This window comes from Eptatretus burgeri, chromosome 2 (genome assembly GCF_056783735.1).
Source record: "Eptatretus burgeri isolate ZD-2024b chromosome 2, Ebu_testis_v1, whole genome shotgun sequence".
In the NCBI taxonomy this organism is placed as follows: Eukaryota; Metazoa; Chordata; class Myxini; order Myxiniformes; family Myxinidae; genus Eptatretus; species Eptatretus burgeri.
Genome location: NC_140962.1, coordinates 157,199,893 through 157,215,894, shown reverse-complemented (window position 1 = coordinate 157,215,894; position 16,002 = coordinate 157,199,893). Strand labels below are relative to the sequence as shown.

General features: G+C 42.5%; 1 pseudogene across 1 annotated transcript in view; it reads left to right on the top strand.

Moving 5' to 3' along the window:
• LOC147033681 (NACHT, LRR and PYD domains-containing protein 12-like) overlaps window positions 1-15,451 on the top strand; it is a 154,157-nt pseudogene extending 138,706 nt beyond the window's left edge. Inside the window, exons 15-18 of the transcript XR_015055599.1 lie at window positions 2,818-2,901; window positions 6,232-6,312; window positions 7,763-7,846; window positions 15,367-15,451. The product of XR_015055599.1 is annotated as an NACHT, LRR and PYD domains-containing protein 12-like (transcript). The remainder of the gene's footprint in view (window positions 1-2,817; window positions 2,902-6,231; window positions 6,313-7,762; window positions 7,847-15,366) is intronic.
• The last annotated feature ends 551 nt before the right edge of the window (window positions 15,452-16,002 follow it).

The following is a 16,002-nucleotide window of genomic DNA, read 5'->3' as shown; positions in this document are numbered from 1 at the left end:
GCCAGCGTATGCGGAACGTGTGAGTCATACGCTGGCATACGTCGAAAAATTTTGAGCATGCTTAAAATTTGTCAATGAGCTTGGCAAACTATGATGTATGCCAGCATGCTTCAGCATGCTCTTAACATATACAAAACTTACCCATAACGTATTCGATGTGTGCCAGTTTTTCAGACAAATTTTTCATACGTCGGCATACGCTGGCTAAATCGTCAAGGTGTGACATGGCCTTGATCAGTGGTTTAACGTAAACATTAATCTCCTCCACTTATCTATGGAGTTTAAAGGTACAACTGACTTGGTAAACCAACAAGGCAAACATGAAGTCCAAGAAGCTTTCCAAAGAAGTAAGACATAAAGTGGTGGAGAAGCAGCATTCAGGAGAGAGTTATAAGAAGATTTTAAAGGGAGTCATTATCCCTTTGAGTACGGTGAAATCAATCATTAAGAAGTGGAAGATGCACTGTATCATACAACCTAAAATCTATCCAGATCACATTGCCCTTCCAAACTCAGCGGCCGGGCAAGGAGGAAACTGGTTGGGAATGCATTTTACAAGTATTGTGCTATACACGATATCTTTCTTGTTACTTACGAAATCTAAACATTTCTTAAGTATATTGATGACTTCTGTCATCTGTTTGTGTGTGTGTTTGTTTGTGTGTGTTTGTGTGTTTGTTTGTAGGCACGATAACTCGAGAACGGCAGAAGCTACCAATGTCAAATTATTCCATGTGATTCAGGAGGGTGATGGCTAGCGCTGATTAGATTTTGGTCAAAATGGGTCAAAGACAAAGGTCACAGTGAGGTCAAACATAATTCCATAAATTCATGTGGAAAAATGGAGTATTTTTGCTTCGCTCGATGTCACGAGTTCGATTTAACTTCAATTTTAATTTTGTCTTCGGTTTTTGCGATCGCTTAGGACGCTTAAAACTTGGTTGTCGAAATTCTGGTAAAAATCGGATGTTTTGGAGACGTTTTAAGATTGTATAAAAAATATTTCACTCGCCGCGTCACGGGTCGTCACGTGATGCAGTGCGTTCGAGCAGAGACGTCGTTGATCACGTAAAGGTTTTCCGTTTGCGCGCTGAAGGTGTTTTCGATAAAGATGGTGTTTAAAAGTCATTTTTATCCCAATAAAGGTTATCGTCGCATGCCTGACTCGCTAAGCCGTCGGATTATGTAAAGATTGTTGGTGGATGGCGGAATATTACGGTTTTGTGACTTTGATAAAATAATATTAAATAATTGCGTGGAGAAATGGAGATTTTTGCTGCGCTCGACATTACGAGTTCGTTTTAACTTCGATTTTAATTTTGTCTTCGGTTTTTGCAATCACTTAGGACGCTTAAAACTCCATTGTCGAAATTCTGGTAAAAATCGGATGTTTTGGAGACGTTTTAAGATTGTATAAAAAATATTTCACTTGCCGCGTCACGACTCATCATGTGGTGCAGCGTGCTCGAGCAGAGGTGTCGTTGAGTCACGTAAAGGTTTTCGGTGTGCGCGCTGACGGTGTTTTCGATAAAGATGGTATTTAAAAGTCATTTTTCTCCCAATAAAGGTTATCTTCGTATGCCTGATTCGCTCGCTAAGCCATCGGATTATCTAAAGATTGTTGGTGGATGGCCGAATATTACGGTTTTGTGACTTTGATAAAATAATATTAAATAATTGTGTGGAGAAATGGAGATTTTTGCTTCGGTCGACGTTACGATTTTTGATGGTTTGGTACAAAATCATCGTCGAAACTTTTGGTTTGCGTCGCTACCTTCTCCAGAGAAAGCTTTTATTAGACAAGGTCAGAGGTCAAGTTGACGATTTCGTAAGTACCAGTCCATGACTGCTTGTTTGTTTGTTTGAGTTTCTGACAATTTTCTCTTCAACTATGACACCATGAACCATAAAACTCAATTCATTTTTCAAGTCTTTATCCAATGAGTTTCAGTTGTATCTTATTTCTTCCATTACGAATGACCTTATATGGTTTTTGTTTTTTACTTACGAAATCTTGATCAGTTCCGTTTCTGTTTGATTGTTTGTGTGTTTGTTTGTTTGTTTGTTTGTTGGCACGATAACTCGAGAACGGAAGAAGCTACCAATGTCAAATTACACCAAGTGATTCAGCAGGATGATGGCTTGCGCTGATTAGATTTTGGTCAAAATCGGTCAAAGTTCAACATCACACTGAGGTCAAACATTCGATTTTTGATGGTTTGGTGGAGAATCATTGTAGAAACTTCTGGTTTACGTCGCTACCTTCTCGAGAGACAGCTTTTATTGGACAAGGTCAGAGGTCAAGTTGACGATTTCGTAAGTACCAGTCTATGACTGCTTGTTTATTACTTAGCTTACTTAACCACTATTTTACTGAAGAATTGCAAGATCTTGGAATCTAACAATATTGTGAATAAAGTGTTTAATCATTATTTAATCGTTAAGTTTAATGTTGTGAAGAAACCGAATAAAGGGGAAGGGGAGAACACATTTGGGTGAGAGGGGTTGCGGCTTGGGGGCAGGAGGGGTGAGGGTTGTTCAGGACTTGGGGTTGGGAGGAAGGATTGACGATTTGGGGTTCGGTGGTGAGTTGAGCACTTTGTCACATTTTACATTCCGTGGAATTTCCGCAGGTCCTTGCGCAAATAAATATAATTGTTCTTGGAGACGGACAGTTTTGTAATCCCATAATTATATGGTGGTGATGTGATTTATAAACAAAATATTCAAATGATGAAAGTATTCCCAAGGTTCTCCATGCTGTTAAAATGATAATAATAACATTAAGGTTTTTCTCTTTCCCTCCTTTACCATCAGTTTGAGTTCCAATCCCATCGGTGATGAGGGAATGGAGGTGTTGATGGAAGCTCTGAAATCCCAAACAAAGTTACGAAACCTCTGGTGAGTGGGAAGGGGATTTGTTTTGGGAAATAAAAACAGTGACGTCACAATCCCTGAATTTATACCTGACGTTCTCCAAGTGACCGATTCGTAATGTCTGGTTGAACTTTGTGTTTTGCTTGTGCTCAGAGAGGGGAAATGAAAGGCACAGCCAGCCTTATCGTGTTTCCATTCAATTTTCCATATTAAACTGTATCGACTTGTGTTAAATTCTCGAATAAGTGACTGCTAAAGTCCAACCAACTCACCTTTGAGCCTGGTGTGGCACAGTGGTTAAAGCGGTGGCTTGCGATCCTCGGGGTCCTGAGTTCGAGCCACACTGGCCGCTGAGTTTGCATTAGGGGGGTTAACCCTGCCTGTCATCATACTGAAGGTTGGAGAAATTAGCACCAGTATACTGGTAATTATCCCATAAGGGTCGAAGACGACTAAAGGGTTGGCGCCAGGAAGGGCATCCGGCCGTAAAAAAAACATTACTCCAAGAAAGGGTACCATGATTGGAGCCCACAAAAAGCTGACCCTGCTCAGGGATCAAGGCTTTCAAATGGTGTGATGAAAGTCCAGCGTACTCAACTAGGATTTGTCTTAGAGGCCAGCTGTTTCTTTCTCTATTTATTTTTTAGTATATATAGTCGAGGCTCATGGAAGACCAAAGAACACTGAATGGATCAGGACGTAACAGAGAAAAACAGGAAACAAAACACGCATACATGGAGAAGGAAACTGCAAGGATGAAAAACTGGAAAACTATGAGGGGGAGATTTGGGTGGGGTTAACTTGGGTAGAAAATATGATTTTGGATTGGGGCAATCTGCGATGGTGGTGAACAGCTGTCTTGAAGACCTGGAGGAAAGAATGGAATTGAAGGGGATGTGGAAGTTGATTCCACAGGTGGGAAAAAGAGGAGCAAATGAGAGAATGTGAGCAGTAATCCTGGATTTGGGTAGTATTGATGGTGGACTCTTTGAGCCCAGCAGAAACCCAGGGGGAGGGGGTGGAGACAAAGCATGGAAAGAGCAGAGAGTGCACAACCAGAAAGGATGTGGCAGAAGAAGAAGAAAACAACAACCCATCTTCGATGGCGAAGCGATAAACCCTAAAAAGTTTACTTTTTGGAAGAAGAGGTGTCTTGTTGTCCCTTCCCTGGAAAGGAAAGGGTGATCGCCAGGACTGCAAAACTATTGAGGTATGATGCTGCTCTCAGTGCCAGGAAAGGTCTTTGCTCGGATAATTACCTCCACCACCGAAGGTGGACACAGGTTATGCTTTCACCTATGTTGACTGTTATTTGTGGAATCGAACGTTTCCAAGTATATTGGTTGGTCTGGTCTGTTATTCTGTCTGACATACAAAGAGACAAGCAAACAAACAGACAATCACCTACAGGTCATATTTTTGCTCCAATCTTCACGAAACTTCACCACCTAATAGAGATAGTGACAAGCTGGAAGGCTATTGTTTTTGAGGCCAATAGATCAAAAGATCAAGGTCACATAAAATGTCAATTTTGAACCGATGCCTTGATATCTACATATTGTGATGGATGTGGGGTTCCGGGGTTTGCCATGAGGGGGGACACCTCAGGTTCTTCCCGACCTCTGGCCCTGTCGGCCGACGTGCCGCAGATAATTTTGTGGCCCATCAGGTCCTGAAGCAACTGCAGGTGCCAATTGATTCTACCAAGTTTGGTTGGGTTCTCGCTCTTTACAAATGTGTCCCCTTACTGATGGGTTGGTAAAGTCAATTGGGGTCATCTACCCTCTGCAAGTACTTTGTCTATTTATCTGCTAACATAGACTGAGCCAAGACTGTAAAGCACATACCAGCTATTTCTGGAGCCTGTTGATGGGTACAACCTCCCGTCTAACTAAGCTCATCCACTGTGTCGGACCGATGGAAGACAAGACATGAGTGAGTTGGTTGGAAATGTCTCAATTATTAACAAGCACACTTGTTTGATCAACACATTCTTTTACAATTCCACATAAAGAACACACTTATTAACAATCAAAACAAAGCACAATGACGGTTATTTACAATCATGTGTAAAGAACACATTTATTTACAATCAAAGCAAAGGAAGCACATTCAAAAGGTACATAAGAAAAGTAATTAACTTTACACTTATGGAGCCCACTTAGACAGTCTTATCTATTGCTAAACACAGGACATGACGTGTCAACAATAAACCAGGTAAGGGAGGAAAGAGTATGAGAAGATAGAGAGAAGAGTGGAGTTTTTGTATGCCTCCAGCTTACGTGATGCAGACACTGCGGGACTGCATTGGTCCCAATATGACTGAGGGGGAAAGCAAAGAAGAACTGAGGGTATGGAAGTGTTGGTGGTATGTTGGTTTGATGTGCACAGGTGCTTGGGAACCGCCAAGGTCAGCGTTTGGTACAGAGGAAAAATGCAGACCAGATGATCAGCAAGCCAAGGAAGCCTTTTGTGCCTCGTTTAGAGATGTGTGAAGACAATTAATCTCCTGCTTTGTTTCTGTTTGTAATGTTTCAATGAAGTTTCAATTAATCCAATTGTAATGGCAGTGTGGATATCATAAAAACGTTGTTGTCTGTTGTTGGAAATTGTTTCCTGAGAAACTAAAATTGTGTTTTATGTAAAAGATAATAAACTTCCCTAAACACGAGAGGACATGATCCATGGTGCACGCCCTCCTCCATAATGTGAGTGTGGATCCACATCAGACCCAAAGTGTTTGGAAACATCCAAAATGTTCGGATTTGTGAGAAGAATCCCAATGTTGAACAGTTGGATTCCCACCAGATTGATCATCGTTCCCGATTATCCTTTTGTTTGAATAAAATATAAAAACACATAAAATGCTTGAAGTGTGTTGGGAACTTGTTGGTTCAGAGATTGAAATTGTGAGGATTATGGACATCGATGCTGAAGTCATGACTTTAAACGACAAAGTAAAGATTCATTCAGGGGAACAAAACCTGCTCGGAATGTCCCATTTACAACAAACTTTGAACATTTACAAATAAACATTCTCAGTAATACTCAAACTCCCCTTTTATACCTCACTTCCCTGTTAATATAACACAAACCTGTTCGTTTCGACGTTTTATTTATTTATTTATTTATTTATCTTTTGTACAAACTTCTGTTTCCACGATCCAGGGGACGATGTCTCATGGAATGGGAGTTTTCACTATTATCAGTCACGTGACCTTCAACCTGTTCATTTTCAGGTTATTTTATTATCCTTTAACCTGGAACAAAGAACCTTCTAATAGAACTCGATTATCTCGAACTTGCCACTGATGGTTCTTTGTTTCACTCCTTGGAGTTTTTATCTCTTCACAGGCTCGATGGATGTAAACTGAGCACCAAGTCTGGGCTTATCCTGAGGGACCTGAAGAACATCAACAACTTGGAGATTCTTGAGTGAGTCCTGAACTGTTATTGAGGGTTTTGTTCTTCTTTCACTGGACATGGATTTGTGAATTATCATCACAGTGAATTGTCTCATTTGTGAGTTGTGGAATGGTTTATAAATACACTCTGTTTATAACGCAATTAGTTTATGATTTCTGAGACGTAAATCAAATACTTCCTGTGTTCATACAGTGGCCTGCAGAATTATTCATCCCCCACCAAAGTTTTCACATTTTGATACCACCTCAGCTTATTTCACGATAGTTTAAAATCAAACTTAATATGAAGTCTTCACAAACTATTCCAAGGTGAAAAGGCTAAAAAAAATGCAGATAAAATATAAATGTAAGTTTGATGAACAGAGAAAATCAGATGATTCTTTGTCACATAAGTATTCAAACCATTTGCCTAATTAACCAAAAATCACTTCATGAGGAAATTATATGTTTTGAAACATTACAAAATAAATGTAATAGGTTTCACCTGTATGTGCTCAGTGGTTTAACTTAAACATTAATCTCCCCCACTTATCTATGGAGTTTAAAGGTACAACTCACTTGGTAAACCAACAAGGCAAACATGAAGACCAAGAAGCTTTCCAAACAAGTCAGACATAAAGTGGTGGAGAAGCACCATTCAGGAGAGAGTTTTAAGAAGATTTTAAATGAAGTCATTATCCCTTTGAGTACGCTGAAATCCATCATTAAGAAGTGGAAGACGTACTGTATCATACAACATAGAATCTATCCAGATCACATTGCCCTTCCAAACTCAGTGGCGGGGCAAGCAGGAAACTGGTTTGGAATGCATTTTCAAGTGTCGTGCTATGCACGACATCTTTCTTGTTTGTTTGTTCGAGTTTCCGACAATTTTCTCTTCAACTAAGACACCATGAACCATAAAACTCAATTCATTTTTCAAGTCTTTATCCAATGAGGTTCAGTTGTATCTTATTTTTCCCATTACAAATGACCTTATATGGTTTTTGTGTTTTTATTACTTAGCTTACTTAACCACTATTTTACTGAAGAATTGCGAGATCTTGGAATCTCACAAGATTGTGAATTAAGTGTTTAATTGTTATTTGAGTTTAATGTTGTGAAGAACCCGAATAAAGGGGTAGGGGAGAACACAGTTGGGTGAGAGGGGTTGATGCCTTGGGGGCAGGAGGGGTGAGGGTTGTTCAGGACTTGGGGTTGGGGGGAGGATTGAGGATATGGGGTTCGGTGATGAGTTGATCATTTTGTCACATTTTACTTTCCATGGAATTTCCGTGGGTCCTTGCTCAAACAAATATAATTGTTCGTGGAGACGGACAGTTTTGTAATCCCATCGTTATATGGTGGTGATGTGATTAATAAACGTAACTATTCAAATGATGAAAGTGTTACCAAGGTTGTCCATGCTATTAATATAATAATAGCATCAAGGTTTTTCTCTTTCCTTCCTTTACCATCAGTTTGAGTTCAAATCCCATCAGTGATGAGGGACTGGAGGGGTTGATGGAAGCTCTGAAATCCCAAACAAAGTTACGAATCCTCAGGTGAGTGGGAAGGGGATTTGTTTTGGGAAATAAAAACAGTGACGTCAAAATCCCTGATTTTGTACCTGATGTTCTCCAAGTGACCAATTCTTAATGCCTGGTTGAACTTTGTGTTTTGATTATGCTCAGAGAGGGGCAATGAAAGGCACAGCCAGCTTTATTGTGTTTCCATTCAATTTCCCCTGTTAAACTGTATCTACTTGTGTTAAATTGTCGAATTAGTGACTGTTCAAGTCCAGCTGACTCACCTATGAGCCTGGTCTGGCTCAGTGGTTAAGGTGGTGGATTGGAATCCTCGGGGTCCTGAGTTCGAGACACACTGGCCTCCGAGTTAGCATCAGGGGGGTGAACTCAGCCTGTCATCCTTCCGAATTTCTGTGAAATTAGCACCAGTATTCTGTATATTATTCCTGAAGGGTAGAAGACGACTACAGGTTGGCGCCAGAAATAAGAAGGGCATCGGCCATTGAAACGTTGCTACAAGAAAGGGTACTATGATTGGAGCCCACAAAAAGCTGACTCCTGCTTTGGGATAAAGGCTTTCAAATGGTTTGATGAAAGTCCAGCCTACTCACCTCGGATTTGGCCTGGAGGCAGGCTGTTTCTTTCTCTATTTATTTTTTTGTATATATAGTCGAGGCTCATGGAAGACCAAGCACAATGAATACATCAGGACAAAACAGACAAAAACAGGACACAAAACACGCACACATGGATCAGGAAACTGCAAGGATGAAAAATTGGAAAATTAGGAGGGGGAATTTGGGTGGGGAGAAAGAGGGTAGAAAATATCATGGTTTTGATTGGGGCCAATCTGAAATGGTGGTGAACAGCTGCCGAAGACCTGGAGGGAAGAATGGAATTCAAGGGGATGTGGAAGTTGATTCCACAGGTGGGAAAAAGATGAACAAATGAGAGAAGGTGAGCAGTAATCCTGTATTTTGGTAGTATTACCAGAAGAGGATTGATGGTGGACTGTATGAGCCCTGCAGAAACCTGGTGGGGGGCAGACAAAGCATGGAAAGAGCAGTGAGTGCAAAACCAGAAAGGATGTTGCAGAAGACGAAGAGAACAACAACCCATCTGCGATGGTGAAACGATTAACCCCAAAATGTTTACATTTTGGAAGAAGAGGGCCTTGTTGTCACTTCTCTGGAAAGGAAAGGGTGATCGCCAGGACTGCAAAACTATTGAGTGTTGACGCTGCTCTCAGTGCCTGGAAAGGTCTTTGCTCGGATATTTACATCTGCTACCGAAGGTGGACACAGGTTATACTTTCACCTATGTCGACTGTTATTTGTGGAATCGAACATTTCCAAGTATATTGGTTGTCTGGTCTGTTATTCTGTCTGACATACAAACAGACAAGCAAACAAACAGACAATCACCTTCAGGTCATATTTTTGCTCAAATCCTCACGAAACTTCACCACCTGATAGAGATAGTGACAAGCTGGAAGGCTATTGTGTTTGAGGCCAATAGATCAAAAGATCAAGGTCACATAAATTGTCAATTTTAAACCGATGCGTTGATATCTACATATTGTGATGCACGTGGGGTTCTGGGGTTTGCCACGAGGGGGGACTCCTCAGGTTCTTCCCGACCTCTGGCCCTGTCGGCCGACGTGCCGCAGATAAGTCTGTGGCCCATCAGGTCATGAAGCAACTACAGGTGCCGATTGATTCCACCAAGCCTGGCTGGGATCTTGCTTTTTACAAATGTGTTACCTTACCGGTGGGTTGGCAAAGTTAATTGGGGTCATGCACCCTCTGTACATACTTTGTCTATTTACCTGCAAACATACGACTGAGCCAAAACTGTAAAGCACATACTGGCTAATTCTGATGCCATTAAATGGGTACAACTTCCCATCTAACTAAGCTCATCCACTGTCGGACAGATCGAAGAAAAGACATGAGTGCGTTGGTTGGAAACGTCTCTATTATTAACAGGCACACTTGTTTGATCAACACATTCATTTACAAGTCCACATAAAGAACACATTTATTTACAATCAAAACAAAGTACAATGGTAGTTATTTACAATCATGTGTAAAGAACACTTTTATTTACAATCAAAGCAAAGGAGGCACAATCAAAAGGTACATAAGAAAAGTAATTAATTTAACACTTATGGAGCCCACTTAGACAGGCTTATCTATTGGTACACACAGGACATGACGTGTCAACAATAAACGGGGTAATGGAGGCAAGAGTATGAGAAGACAGAGAAGAGTGGAGTTTTTGTCGGTCTCCAGCTCACGTGATGCAGACGCTGTGGGCCTGCATTTTTTTTTTTTTTTTTTTTTTTTTTTTTTTTTGTATACCTTGGTCGAGGCTCGTATGAGAGCTAACACACAACTCACAGCAATGAGGCATGAGACAAGAGGGGCGGGAGTGGAAGGGACAAAACATTGGGGAACAGACACAGGTGAAATGTGGAAGGGAGAGGGATGGGGATGGGACGGGGAACATGGCGAGGGGAAGATGGACATTAAAGGGACTTTCAGGAAGGAAAGCAGGAGAATTGAAGGAAGTGGGCTTGGGTGGATTATCGGGGGTAGAAAAGATCGAGGATTTGGATGGGGGAAGATAAGAGGTGGTGGTGAACAGCTGTTTTGAAAGCCTGGAGGGAAGAATGGGAAAGAATAGAGTGAGGAAGTTTATTCCAAAGGCGGGAAAAAAGAGGAATGAAAGAGTGAAGATGAGCAGTGATTCGTGATTTTGGTAGTTTTACCAGAAGGGGGTTGTTGGCGGACCTTGAGCGCCCTGTGGAAATGTGGTGGGGACAAATCGCAGAGAGAGCAGGGGGGCAAGGCTGGAGAGGAGTCGGTAGAAGACAGAAAGACCACCGACCAACCTGCGGTGATTGAGTGAGAGGCCCAAAGACTCAGCTTCATTGCGGGAGATGCCAATGATCTTAAAAGCCCTGGTTTCGACAGCGTGAAGTCGAGAAAGGTGGGAGGCAGGAGCACCAGCCCAGAGGGGAGAGCAGTACTCCATCAGGCTACGGACAAAAGCTTTGTAAGTGGTCAGGAGCTCAAGAGGGCCGAGGAAGGACTTTGCACGACGGAGGATTCCCAGTCGGCGACTGGCTTTTGAGGCAAGGTTGGAAATGTGACTTTCCCAGGAAAGGTCATGGCAGATAGTGAGACCCAGAAGCTTGAAAGAAAAGACTTCTTCCAGAGGATTGTTGAGAAAGTGGATGGGGGGTTTTGTAAACGGTCCTTTCGAAGAGACATAGTGAGAGTGTGAGATTTGTCTGGATTGAAAGACATGTTCCACGTGTTGGACCAGTTTGTGATTTTATCCAGATCTGCAGTGAGCGAAGAAGCTGCTGCTTGCCGGTCTGAGGGATGACAGATGGTACGGCAGAGGGTGGAGTCATCGGCAAAGAGAAATAGAGGATTTTCCAGAGAGTCCGAGAGATCATTGATGAAAACCAGAAAAAGAACAGGGCCCAGAACGCTACCTTGAGGAACTCCAGCCTGCACAGGAAGAGGGGATGAAAGAACTCCATTTAGGGCCACACGTTGACTGCGACAGGAGAGGAAGTCTGCGAGCCATGAGTGGAGATGGCCTTGAATACCATGGGAAGAGAGTTTGGTGAGTAGTGCAGGGTGCCAGACTGTGTCAAAAGCACGTGATATGTCCAGGGATACGGCTCGGATTTCATTGTTCCCAACATTGTTCCCAACATGACTGCATTGTTCCCAACATGACTGAGGGGGAAAGGAAAGAAGAACTGAGGGTAAGGGAGTGTGTTTGGTATGTCGGTTTGATGTGCACAGGTTGTTGGGAACCGCCAAGGTCAGTGTTTCGTACAGAGGATACATGCAGACCAGACGATCAGCAAGCCATGGAAGCCATTAGTCCCTCGTTCAGAGATGTGTGAAGACAATTAATCTCCTGCTTAGTTTCTGTTTGTAATGCTTCAATTAAGTTTCAATTAATCCGTTTGTATTGGCGGTGTGGATCTTATAAAAACGTTGTTGTCTGTTGTTGGAAATTGTTTCCTGATAAACTAAAATTGTGCTTTTGTAAAATATAATAAACTACCCTAAACACGAGAGGACATGCTCCATGGTGCACGCCCGCCTCCATAATGTGAGTGTGGATCCACATCCGACCCAAAGTGTTTCCATACATCCAAAATGTTCCTATTTGTGTGGAACATCCCGATGTTGAACAGGTGGATTCCTGCCAGATTGATCATCATTCCCAATAATCCTTTTGTTTGAATAATATATAAAAACCCAGAAAATGATTGAAATGTGTTGGGAGCTTGAAGGTTCAGAGATTGAAATTGTGAGGATTATTGACATCGATGCTGAAGTCATGACTTTAAACGACAAAGTAAAGATTCAATCAGGGGAACTAAACCTGCTCAGAATGTCCCATTTACAACAAACTTTGAACATTTACAAATAAACTCGCTCAGGGATACTCAATCTCCCATTTTATACTAAACTTCCCTATTAATATAACTCAAACCTGTTCGTTTCGACCAGGGGTCAGGAACGTGTGGCTCGCGAGCCAGGTATGGCTCTTTTGATGATTGCATCTGGCTCGCAGATAAAATTGGAGTTTGAAACTTGGAAAGCCCAATATTTCTCGCAGAAGCTTTACCTATAGTTTGAATGGTGTCGTGCTTCATTCACGTGCAGGGCTGAACTTGGCAGAAGGAGAGAAGAAAAAACACCTCCGAATTGTCTGAAGCGGTTTTTGTTTCGTCCAGTCATGCGGCCGACGCGAGTAGTGATTTCGGTTCCTCCAATGACGTGCCGCCGCCGAGACGCGTCACGGAATTCATCTCGACCAATCACGCGCCACCGCTGAAGCGACTCGTGATTTCGGTTCCTCCAATGACGTGCCGCCGCCGAGACATGTCACGGAATTCATCTCGACCAATCACGTGCCACCGCTGAGGCGACTCGTGATTTCGGTTCCTCCAATGACGTGCCGCCGCCGAGACACGTCACGGAATTCATCTCGACCAATCACGCGCCACCGCTGAGGGGACAGCATCCCAGAGTCGGCCGGCCGCGCCGCACCTCTCGAGTATGTCAGCCCGTGCGCAGGCCAGCCAGACTCACTTGGGTCAACATCTCCCTCTCTCTCATTTGCTCAAAGCTAACCCTTCGACGAAGAAGATGGCGAAAAGAAAAAAAGATGAGGAGTATCGTACATTTCAGGACGAATGGGCCGAAGAATTCGCCTTTGTAGAGAGAGCAGGTTCTGTGGTGTGTCTAATTTGCAATGACAAAATTGCATCGATGAAACGGTCGAATATAAAGCGGCACTTCGACACGCGCCATGCTACCTTTGCATCAAAATACCCTGTGGGAGACAGCAGAAAGAAAGCGTGCCAAGAGCTACTGAGCAGGGTGCAAGCCAGCCAGCAGCAACTCCGCGTATGGACCCGGTAAGGTGACTATAATTCCGCCAGCTTTGCTGGATCTTTTGCAATAGTGAGGAACGGAAAACCATTCACAGATGGCGAGTATGCAAAAACGTTCATGCTGGATGTAGCCAATGAACTTTTTGATGATCTTCCGAACAAAGACAAGATAATCAAACGGATACAAGACATGCCTCTGTCGGCAAGAACTGTTCATGATCGTACCATCATGATGGCAAACCAAGTGGAGGAAACGCAAGTGAAGGACATAAATACAGCGCCATTCTTTTCCCTGGCTTTGGATGAGTCAACAGACGTAAGCCATTTGTCGCAGTTCAGTGTGATTGCAAGATATGCTGCTGGTGATACACTGCGCGAAGAAAGTCTTGCTGTTCTGCCAATAAAAGGGTCCACAAGAGGTGAGTATTTATTCAAGTCTTTCATGGAGTTCGCTCAAGAAAAAAAATCTACGAATGGATAAACTTATCTCGGTGTGTACTGATGGTGCTCCGTGTATGGTGGGGAAAAACAAAGGATTTGTGGCGCTTCTCTGTGAACATGAAAATAGACCCATCCTAAGTTTCCATTGCATTCTACACCAGGAGGCACTTTGTGCTCAGATGTGTGCTGGGCAGCTTGGCGAAGTGATGTCGCTGGTCATTCGTGTGATCAACTTTATTGTTGCCCGAGCCTTAAATGGTCGCCAGTTTCAAACACTGCTGGATGAAGTTGGAAATAACTATCACGGTCTGCTTTTGCACAGCAATGTGCGTTGGTTGTCAAGAGGGAAGGTGCTTAGCCGTTTTGAGGCTTGCCTGAACGAAATCCGGACTTTCCTTGAAATGAAAGGGATTGAGCATCCTGAGCTAGCCGAAACTGAGTGGCTCCTCAAGTTTTACTATCTCGTGGATATGACTGAACATCTGAACGAGCTCAACGTGAAAATGCAAGGCATTGGAAATACAGTGTTATCCCTTCAACAAGCCGTGTTTGCTTTTGAAAACAAGCTGGAGCTCTTTATCATGGATCTTGAAACAGGTCGTTTACTACATTTTGAAAAACTGAGACAATTTAAAGATGCATGCACAGCAAGTGAGCCTACTCAAAACTTTGATCTCCACCAGTTAGCTGGCTTCACATCCAGTCTCCTACAGTCATTCAAAGCACGCTTTGGAGAATTTCGTGAGCACACTCGTCTTTTTAAGTTCATCACCCATCCAAACGAGTGTTCACTGAACACAGCCGACCTGAGTTACATTCCTGGTGTCTCCGTCAGAGATTTTGAAGCAGAAGTGGCTGACCTGAAGGCCTCAGACATGTGGGTGAATAAGTTCAAGTCACTGAATGAAGATTTGGAAAGAATCGCACGACAGAAAGCAGAGTTGGCGAGCAAGGACATGTGGACAGAAATGAAAAAACTTCAACCCGAAGACGAGCTGATTATCAAAACTTGGAACGCGCTTCCTGTCACATACCTCACACTGCAGCGTGTGAGTATTGCTGTATTGACCTTGTTTGGATCTACGTATGCATGTGAGCAGTCATTCTCACATCTTAAAAACATCAAGTTCAACCTACGATCACGTCTAACGGATGAAAGCCTCAACGCTTACATGAAGCTTAACCTCACCAAGTACCAACCAGACTACAAAGCCATCAGCAAATCCATGCAGCACCAGAAGTCCCATTAATGGTGAGTATTATAACAACATTATTTAAAAGAATGAATTCAACTAAATGTGAGTATAATAAGCCTCTGAATTTAGTCTTAAAATATATTATATGGCTCTCACTGAAATAGATTTCCAAATATTTTGCTTTAATGGCTCTCTGAGTCAAAAACGTTCCCGACCCCTGGTTTAGACGGTTTATTTATTTATTTATTTATTTATTTATCTTTTGCACAAACTTCTGTTTGCAGGATCCAGGGGACGATGTCTCATGGAAAGGGAGTTTGTACTATTTAATTATCAGTCACGTGACCTTCAACCTGTTCACTTTCAGGTTATTTTATTATCTTTCAACCTGGAACAAAGAACCTTCTAAAAGAACTTATTTATCCAGAACTTTCTCCTGATGGTTCTTTGTTTCACTCCTTGGAGTTTTTATCTCTTCACAGGTTGGAGAGGTGTAAACTGAGCACCAAGTCTGGGCCTATCCTGAGAGATCTGAAGAACATCAACAACTTGGAGATTCTTGAGTGAGTCCTGAACTGTTATTGAGGGTTTTGTTCTCCTTCTTCTCTTTCACTGGACATGTATTTGTGAATGACAGTGAATTGTCTCATTTGTGAATTTTGGAATGGTTCATAAATAAACTCTGTTTTTAATGCAATTAGTTTAAGATTTCTTGGACACAAATCCAATACTTCCTGTGTTCATACAGTGACCTGCCAAATTCAGCAATGCCAACCCTCCCGATTTCATCGGGAGGCTTCCGAAAATTCACCCAAACTCCCGCCCTTACGATCACTATCCTTATCCTCCCGAAATTTTGATATTTTTGCACTGTTCACTAATCAGAATGTACTAGTATGAGAATTGAATGAAAAGCATCGTCTGCTACGTATAGCATGTGGTAACTCCATAACGTTCGCTGCTACCAAATTGTACGTAAAAAATTGCAAATTCAAATGAGGAGCAGCGAAACATTGGGTCTGGATCTCGCTTATGCGATCATGCACTGAGATTTAGTGCATGCGGTATGTGTGCAATACAGTGCATGCGGTATGTGTGCAATACAGTGCATGCGGTAT